This window comes from Vicia villosa, linkage group LG6 (genome assembly GCF_029867415.1).
Source record: "Vicia villosa cultivar HV-30 ecotype Madison, WI linkage group LG6, Vvil1.0, whole genome shotgun sequence".
In the NCBI taxonomy this organism is placed as follows: Eukaryota; Viridiplantae; Streptophyta; class Magnoliopsida; order Fabales; family Fabaceae; genus Vicia; species Vicia villosa.
In genome coordinates this window covers 165,202,862-165,212,192 of record NC_081185.1, presented here as the reverse complement: position 1 = coordinate 165,212,192, position 9,331 = coordinate 165,202,862, and the positions used below count along the sequence as shown (strand labels likewise).

At 38.7% G+C, this 9,331-nt stretch overlaps 1 non-coding gene across 1 annotated transcript; it reads left to right on the top strand.

The window, feature by feature from the left end:
• The first annotated feature begins 5,465 nt into the window (after positions 1-5,465).
• Positions 5,466-5,572, top strand: LOC131615335 (small nucleolar RNA R71). The gene has a single exon (XR_009287755.1). It is a non-coding gene; the product is annotated as a small nucleolar RNA R71 (small nucleolar RNA).
• The last annotated feature ends 3,759 nt before the right edge of the window (positions 5,573-9,331 follow it).

Sequence of the window (9,331 nt, the reverse complement as noted above, 5' to 3'; positions counted from 1 at the left end):
AGGGAGCTCAGGAATTCCAGAGTGAGCTTCCGATATGTGCTAAACTTGCGGAATAAGTGAGAACCAGTCCAACCGATTTGGTTAAGCAGGTGTAGGATGCTTTCTTCGATACCAAGCTTCACCATAGTTGGTTGGTGAGGATAGCAAGTCAATTCCATGTGTCTTTCAGCCAGCTTGTTAAATCTTGCTTCTTGTCCTCTACCACGGAACACAACTTCCATATTGTCAACTTCTTGCATCGTAGTTAGTAATTAAATGAAAAACCTAGAAGTTGAAAATATTAAGATTGAGTTAGAATTAGGCTAGTGTTTATTTAAAATAGAATAAAAAGTTAAAATTAAGCTTAGGTAACAAGTTATAATAATAAATATAATTATAACGGAAATATTTTCTCAATTCATAGATAGTAGTTATAATTATAATAATTATTATAAGATGTATGGAAAATAAAAAATGATTAAAATTAAATTAAAAATAGAATAAAGTTTTAAAAATAAAAAAATAAAATTAACAAATAGAAAAATTAAAGTTTTAATAAATAAAAATAAAAATAATTAAATGTGGGTTGTCTCCCACCAAGCGCTTTGTTTAATGTCGTAAGCTCGACGATTTAAAAACAGAAAAACTATTTTTTCGAAAGAGCGGGCAGTTCGTCAAGTTTAAAAACTTCGATGTTTTCGTCGTATTCGAGATGATGGTAATACTTAAGACGTTGCCCATTTACGACAAAAGGTTTGACGGTTTCTCCTTTGATTTCTATCGCTCCACTCGGAAATATGTTAGTTATTTCGAAAGGGCCAGACCATCTAGATCGTAACTTACCAGGAAATAATTTTAGTCTAGAATTAAATAAGAGCACTTTATCGCCTATGCTAAAATTTTTCCTAGATATACGCTTGTCGTGCCATTTTTTCGTTCGCTCTTTATAGATTTTGGCGTTTTCGTAAGCGTCTTGTCTAAGTTCTTCTAATTCGTTTATGTCTAGAAGTCGTTTCTCACCAGCGGCAGTGTAGTTTAGGTTTAAGTTCTTAATAGCCCAATAGGCTTTATGTTCTAACTCTACTGGTAGGTGGCATGATTTTCCATAAACGAGTTTGAATGGAGTAGTTCCTATTGGAGTTTTGAAAGCTGTTCTATAAGCCCATAAAGCTTCATTTAGCTTGGTTGACCAATCTTTCCTCGATATAGCAACAGTTTTCTCCAATATTTGTTTTATTTCGCGGTTAGATACTTCTACTTGACCGCTTGTTTGAGGATGGTATGGTGTGGCTATTCGATGATTTACTCCATATTTTCGAAGGAGTTTCTCAAGTATTCTTGAAATGAAATGGGAACCACCATCGCTAATTACCAATCTTGGCACACCGAACCTAGGAAATATGACGTTTTTGAAAAGTTTAATAACTACTCGTGTATCGTTCGTAGGAGAAGCAATAGCTTCTATCCATTTTGAAACGTAATCGACGGCTACGAGTATATATTGATTTCCAAACGATGATGGAAACGGTCCCATGAAGTCTATTCCCCAGACGTCAAATATTTCTACTTCTAGAATGCCTTTTTGAGGCATTTCATCGCGTCTTGAAATGTTTCCAGTTCGTTGGCATCTATCACAGCTTAGTATTGCAAAATGGACGTCTTTCCACAGGTTAGGCCAGAAAAGTCCAGATTGAAGAATTTTGGCGCAGGTCCTAGATGTGCTATGGTGTCCTCCACACGGTGCAGAATGACAATGTGTTATTATGCTTCTTATCTCTTCCTCGGGTACACAACGTCTAAAGATTCCATCGGGGCCTCTTTTGAAAAGGAGTGGGTCGTCCCAATAGTAATGTTTTAGGTCATGGAAGAATTTCTTCTTCTGTTGGTAGCTTAGATCAGGAGGAAGCACACCAGCAGCTAGGTAATTTACGAAATCTGCATACCAAGGTGTGTTAGATCGGGCTAAAGCTATTTCAGCTAATTTCTCGGTTTTAGAGTTTGGACGGTATGGTTCGAATTCATTTGCTTCTAATTGGGCGATGAGTCTTTCATAAGGGAAATCATCGTCAATTGGTACTTGTTCGGGTTTCAGATTTTCCAATCGAGAGAGGTGATCTGCTACGACATTTTCAGTGCCTTTCTTATCTTTAATTTCCAGGTCGAATTCTTGTAGTAACAAGATCCATCTCAAAAGTCTTGGTTTAGCGTCCTTTTTGGTTAGGAGGTACCTAATGGCGGCGTGGTCAGTGTATATGATTATTTTGGCTCCTACCAGGTAAGAACGGAATTTGTCTAATGCGAATACGACAGCTAATAATTCTTTTTCTGTCGTGGCATAATTCATCTGAGCTTCGTCTAGGGTTCTACTCGCATAATATATGACATGTAGTTTCTTATCCTTTCTTTGTCCTAGAACGGCTCCTACAGCATAATCACTTGCGTCACACATTATTTCGAAAGGTTCATTCCAGTCGGGAGGTTGCATAATTGGCGCAGAGATCAATGCTTGTTTAAGCGTTTGAAATGCTTCAGTGCATTTATCGGTGAAAACAAATTCGGCGTCTTTCATGAGTAGTTCAGTTAAAGGTTTGGTTATTTTAGAGAAATCCTTAATGAAGCGTCGGTAAAAACCAGCATGTCCCAGAAAACTTCTTATTTCTCTAACGGTTTTGGGAGGTTGAAGGTTTTCGATAATCTCGATTTTTGCTTTATCAACTTCGATTCCTCTATCGGATACGATGTGTCCAAGTACAATTCCTTGTCGAACCATGAAATGGCATTTTTCCCAATTGAGGACTAGGTTTACGCTTACGCATCGTCTAAGCACCATTTCAAGGTTTTCTAAACATGTTTCAAAACTTCCTCCACAGACAGAGAAGTCGTCCATAAAGACCTCCATTATTCCATCTAGGAAGTCGGCAAATATTGCCATCATGCATCTTTGGAAGGTCGCGGGTGCATTGCAGAGTCCAAAAGGCATTCGTCTATAAGCGAATGTACCATAAGGACAGGTGAATGTGGTCTTCTCTTGGTCGTCAGGGTGGATAGGAATTTGGAAAAATCCGGAGTATCCATCCAGATAACAAAAATGTGAGTGTTTAGCTAGGCGTTCGAGCATTTGATCTATGAAAGGTAAAGGGAAATGGTCTTTTCGGGTAGCTTTATTTAGCTTCCTATAGTCAATGCACATCCTCCATCCAGTTTGGGTACGTTGTGCTACAGATTCTCCTTTTGCATTAGTGATTACAGTGACTCCTCCTTTCTTTGGTACGACGTGAACGGGGCTAACCCATTTGCTATCGGATATAGGATATATTATTCCAGCTTCTAGCAGTTTTTGGATTTCCTTTTTAACCACATCGCTCATAATAGGATTTATTCGCCTTTGATGTTCCCTAGAGGTTTTACTATCGTCTTCGAGCATAATGCGGTGCATACACAGAGAAGGGCTTATACCTTTTAGATCTGATATGTTGTATCCTAAAGCGGTAGGGTATTTTCTTAGAACATTAAGTAGTTTTTCAGTCTCGGTTCGTCCTAAGTTGGCGTTCACTATAACTGGTCGGTTTAGTTCTTCGTCTAGAAATTCGTATCTAAGATCGGTAGGAAGTGTCTTCAGCTCTATAGCAGGTTTCTTAGGTCCAGGTATAGGATCAGGGGTTAAAGCTAAGCATTCACTCAGGTGGTTATCTTGATATTCCTCACGCCAGTTGTCATCTTCAAAAATTGGCGGCATAGGAATTCTTAGGGTTTCGGTTTCCTTATTTGGTTCGGATTTTATTTCCTTGACACATTCGTCGATTATATCAGCAGAACAGCATGTGTCAATTATAGAAGGTGCTTTTAGGAATTGGGAAAGGATAAATTCTATTTTCTCTTCTCCTACTTCGAAAGTAAGCTTTCCTCGCTTTACATCTATAATTGCACCAGCGGTCGCTAAAAATGGTCTTCCTAAAATGATCGGGATGTTAGAATCTTCTTGGATATCCATAATGATGAAGTCAGTTGGGATGTAGAATTGACCTACACGAACAGGGATATTCTCTAACATTCCTACAGGATATTTAACTGAACGGTCTGCTAGTTGAAGAGACATTTTTGTTGCTTTAAGCTCACCTAGATTGAGTTTCTTACAGGTCGAAAGAGGCATCAAACTAACACTAGCTCCTAAATCGCACAAGGCTTTCTCTATGATGGTTTTTCCAATTACGCAGGGTATAGAGAAACTACCAGGGTCTTTTAGTTTTGGAGGCATGTTGTTTTGGATGATAGCGCTACATTCAGCGGTAAGCGTTATAGTTTCGTTATCCTCGAGCTTCTTTTTGTTTGATAAGATTTCTTTTAAGAACTTAGCGTACGAAGGCATCTCAGTTATGGCTTCTGTGAATGGTATGGTTATGTTTAATTGCTTCAGAAGTTCTACAAATCTTTTAAATTGCGCTTCGGTTTTTGATTTAGCTAATCTCTGAGGGTAAGGAATTGGTGGCTTATAAGGTGGTGGTGGAACATAAGGTTTCTCCTTTTCGGGTTCCACTTCGTTATTGTTCTCATCAGTCTTAGCAGTTTGTTCGTCGGTTGGTTTCTTTTGGGTTTCCTTTGGCTCTTGTTGTGACATGGGTACGTTTTGGGTTCTAGGATCTATGGGTCCATCGTAATTAGTTCCACTTCGTAGTGTTATCGCGTTCGCATGTCCTTTAGGATTAGGTTGTGGTTGAGCAGGAAACGTGCCAGCAGGGGCAGCAGTAGGTGCTTGTTGTTGAGCTACTTGTGAGATTTGAGTTTCTAACATTTTGTTATGCGTAGCTAAAGCATCTACTTTGTTCGATAGTTGTTTTAGTTGCTCGCTATTGTGGATGTTTTGATTCAGGAAGTCTTTATTGGTTTGTTGTTGGGAAGCTATGAAGTTCTCCATCATGATTTCTAGGTTTGACTTCCTAGGGGTGTTTTGAGCAGCTACAGGCGCTTTTTGGTAGCCAGGTGGTACAGCAGGTGCTTGTCCAGGCGCGTACAACGCATTGTTGTTCTTATAAGAAAAGTTCGGGTGGTTTTTCCATCCAGGGTTGTACGTGTTAGAATAAGGGTTTCCTTGAGCGTAATTTACTTGATCAGATGGGACTCCAGTCAAGAGTTGACATTCAGCAACTACATGCCCAGTCAATCCACAAATCTCGCAGTTAGGTGCTACGGCGGCAGCGGTGGCTGAAGGGGTGATGGTCAAATTCTCAATCTTTTGAGTTAAAGCGTCTACTTTAGCGTTAACGCGGTCTATACCACTAATTTCGTACATTCCTCCTTTGGTTTGGGCTTTCTCTAGGGCGGCGCGTTCTCCTCCCCATTGGTAATGGTTTTGTGCCATGTTCTCTATGAGTTTGTATGCTTCATCATGGGGTTTGTCCATTAATGCTCCGCCAGCAGCGGCATCTATAGTCATTTTAGTGTTATATAAGAGACCACCATAAAAGGTATGGATGATCAGCCATGGTTCGAGTCCATGATGAGGGCATATCCTAAGCATGTCCTTGTAACGTTCCCAAGCTTCGAAAAGCGATTCGTTATCTTTCTGGGTAAATCCGTTGATTTGACCTCTAAGCATAGCAGTTTTGCTAGGCGGAAAGTATCTTGCTAAGAATACTCTCTTCAATTCGTCCCACGTAGTTATGGAATTGGAAGGCAGGGATTGAAGCCACGCTCTCGCTCTATCTCTCAAGGAGAAAGGGAAAAGGCGTAATCGAATAGCTTCGGAACTAACATTGTTGGCTTTGATAGTGTCGGCGTATTGCACGAACACGGATAAATGGAGATTGGGGTCGTCTACAGGGCTTCCAGAGAATTGATTCTGTTGAACAGCTTGGACCAGTGAAGGTTTCAGTTCGAAATTGTTCGCTTCAATCGCAGGTGGTGCGATACTTGAATGCGGTTCAGCGCGCGAAGGAGCGGCATAGTCTCTAAGAGGACGAATAGCAGCCATCTCTAACTTCGGGGTGATTTGATTGATTTGATCAGTAAAATTCAATTCCTGATTAATCGGAATTTCTGCTACTTCGGGAAGGTTGCGAGCTCGACGTTTAACGTTAATGAAACGTTCGATCTCGTTAATTCGTTGTATTAAGTCTCCTCCTTGTGAACGAGTATTTGGCATACAATCGTTCAAAAAGATAGGGAAGAATTTTCCTAGTCTCTACGGTGTAACAGTGAGTTACGATATCGACTTAAATAGTCCCCGGCAACGGCGCCAAAAACTTGATCGCGACTTTACGTGTCTATAAATCTGATAACTGCAAGTGCACAGTCGTGTCGTGTAGTTTTAAAAGATATCGAATCCACAGGGACTATGAATCGATCTACCGTTATCTAAGGTTACTATGTAAAGCTAGGAGTACTAAAATTTTCGATTGTTCCTAAGGGAAAGTGATTGTGAGAAAATAAAGAATAATAATGAAAGACAGGTATCAGTATGTATTTCGTTTAACTAAAGGTAATCCGAAGGTTCATTGACTTTTACATAATTAAATTAAAAATCTTTACTAATTCCAATTGATTAAAAATCCTCGTCTCAAACTTTCGCTCTGTTGATTTAGACTACTATCCTAATCCTAATGTACGCTTTCGCCATCCCATTAGATTTTAGAAGAGCTTTTTGAAAACAATGTAATTAATAAAATGCCTATTTTACGAGGTTGTTATCTATTTAAATATCCTAATCTCAAACTTTCGCTCTGTTGACTCGGAGCAAGCTAATACCCCTAACGTACGCTTTCGCTATCCCGCTCGAGTGTAAAAACAATTTTTGAAAATAAATAAGTTCCAATTAGTTTTAATATGCTTTCGCCATCCTTAAAACTAATGTCCTATGTCTACTATCCAGTTAAAGGCCTCAAACTTTCGCTCTATTGGTTTTAACCTTTGACCGTCCTAATCCCTCAAACTTTCGCTCTATTGGTTTTAAGACTTACTAATTAAACTAGACATATAAACCAAAAATAAGTGATAATTAATAAAACCTAATTTAAGCCAATTTATTTCGGATCCCTACGGTTAACTTACTTTACATACCGATACCTTTAGTATTTTAGCCAGACATATTAATACGGTTAAACATGCATAAATCGGTTTTGTTCATAATAATAAGCATATTAAATGGCATATAATATAGATATATCATGCAATAGTAATATAAATAAAAGCGGTAAATAAAAACCTGAATTAAATAAATGGCAAATAATTCTTCAAGTATCGAACTTCCACCACAGCTTGGCTGGATCGTTCTTCGGAATTTAAATGGCAGAAAATAAAAACAAGGAAAATAAAGCGATAAATCTAACGTAAGGCTAGATCTATGAAAAGTTCACAACAATTTCCAATGTAGAAATCGTTGTGAGAAAATAGAAGGTTAAATGGAAACAGAATAATGAAAAGCAGTTCGCGGTACAATTTCGGCAGCACTTCGTTGGCAGGAAATCGGACCCTTTGGACTGAAGTGGCTGCCTCTATTTATAGGTGAGGCTTTGCAGTTGCTTTGCGTGAAAAACGGGACTTTTTGCAGACCGGGACTTGGAGACGTGCGTCTCCTATTCTTCAGGGAGTGGCCTTGACTGACTTGAGACGTGCGTCTCAAGTGGAGATTCTTTAGGGAGGTGGAGACGTGCGTCTCCCCTTTGCTGAGGTGGCAGAGACGTGCGTCTCTGCTTACTAGTGTGGCCTGGGTTGCTTCCTTCGTGGGCTGGATTGCTCTTTTGGGCCTTTTGGGTCCTAATTGCACCCCTCTTTCGTTTCAGCACCCCTTTTCGTCTCTTAAGCATAAATATTGGTCATTTAAGCTCGATTTTCTTTCCTTTTCGCAAATAGTCGTAATTGAAGTGTAAAACCTGAAACAAAGTAAATACACGCGTAATATCATAATAAATTGACGTAATAAATGGAAAATGCTATAAATATCTATGGATTTTAGGCTAAATATACGATATAAAATCGTGTTATCAACACTCCTCAGGACTGTGCAGGCAGAAGAAAGTCATGATCACCGTAGCAATGGTGATGACTGTAAGAGACAGTGTCTCTATCCATTTTGCCATTTTTGTTAGGGAAGAAGAGAAAATGGATTATGAAGTGGAAATTTGAGAAATGAATTAGAATTTGATGTGAGATTTTATGGAAGAATGAGAAGTATTTATAGAATGGAAAGAAGGAAAGAGACGTTGGGGAATGATGTGATTCCGTACAAAAGGAAATTTGAGTGGTAGTGAGATTTGAAAGAAAGTGTAAGGTATTGTTGGGAAAAGAGAGATGGATAGAATAAAGTTGAGATTTGAATTTGAAAGGATAGATTTGAAAAGATTTTGAAAATAATGGAATATAGCACAAAAGTTAGTGGGAAAACAAAAACAATTGTTACCAGTACAGTGTGAGTTTCCTGCTTTTGCGCCTGCAAAAAGATTTAACCCTGCATGAACTGTGTTAGTACTATTTATCTGTAAAATAAATAAATAGTATTTGTGAAGTAAAGAACAGTATTTGGCGTTTGCGTAAGAATAAATTCCACTGTAAGCCAAGTTACTGTGTAAGAAAAATTCTGAAAACCAAGTTCTTCATATGTCAGGATATTTTGAAAAAATCCATGTTTATATGAGACTCTTAATTTTCATATTGAAACTTTCCTGAAAAAAGAAGTGGGCAAATTTTGGGGTATAACAGTTGCCCCTATTCAATCTTCTTAAACCTGAAGAGATTGTCTGAAATCTGAGGGTAGAAGATGATTGAATAAATAGATGCCCTGAAAATTTGCACTTACCTTGATCAGCAGAGATGTTGGAAGTTGCATTTGAATGTTGTCTGTGAAATATTGTTGGCAGATTGAAACATTACCTGAGATGGGCTTTCGGATGCCACCTGGACAATGTGTTGATGGTTTGTTCATCAGAATGAATCTGTTGATTATATCTTGATGAAGGATTTGAAAGTTGATCATTGTGGAACCGTTTGAGGTATCACTTTAGATCTGCAATGTTAGATCGTTCTGGAACCGTCTGAGGTTTCGCCTTAGATCTGAAATGCTAGATCGTTCTGGAACCGTCGGAGGTATCGCCTTAGATCTGAAATGCTAGATCGTTCTGGAACCGTCTGAGGTATCGCCTTAGACTAGCAATGTTAGATGATAAATGAGTTGAGAATGAGAGTTCTTCAGAGTGAATCTTTGGTTTGATTGTATCTGAAAGGACTGCTTGTCTGAATAAGATTCAGGATGAACACTGCATGTGAGTGAGAACATCTTTGCTGAAGACATCTGTCTACCTGAAAAATCAAGTTAATAATATGCGATGTCTATGATGCATGTATGATATGAGATCCTCGAGCT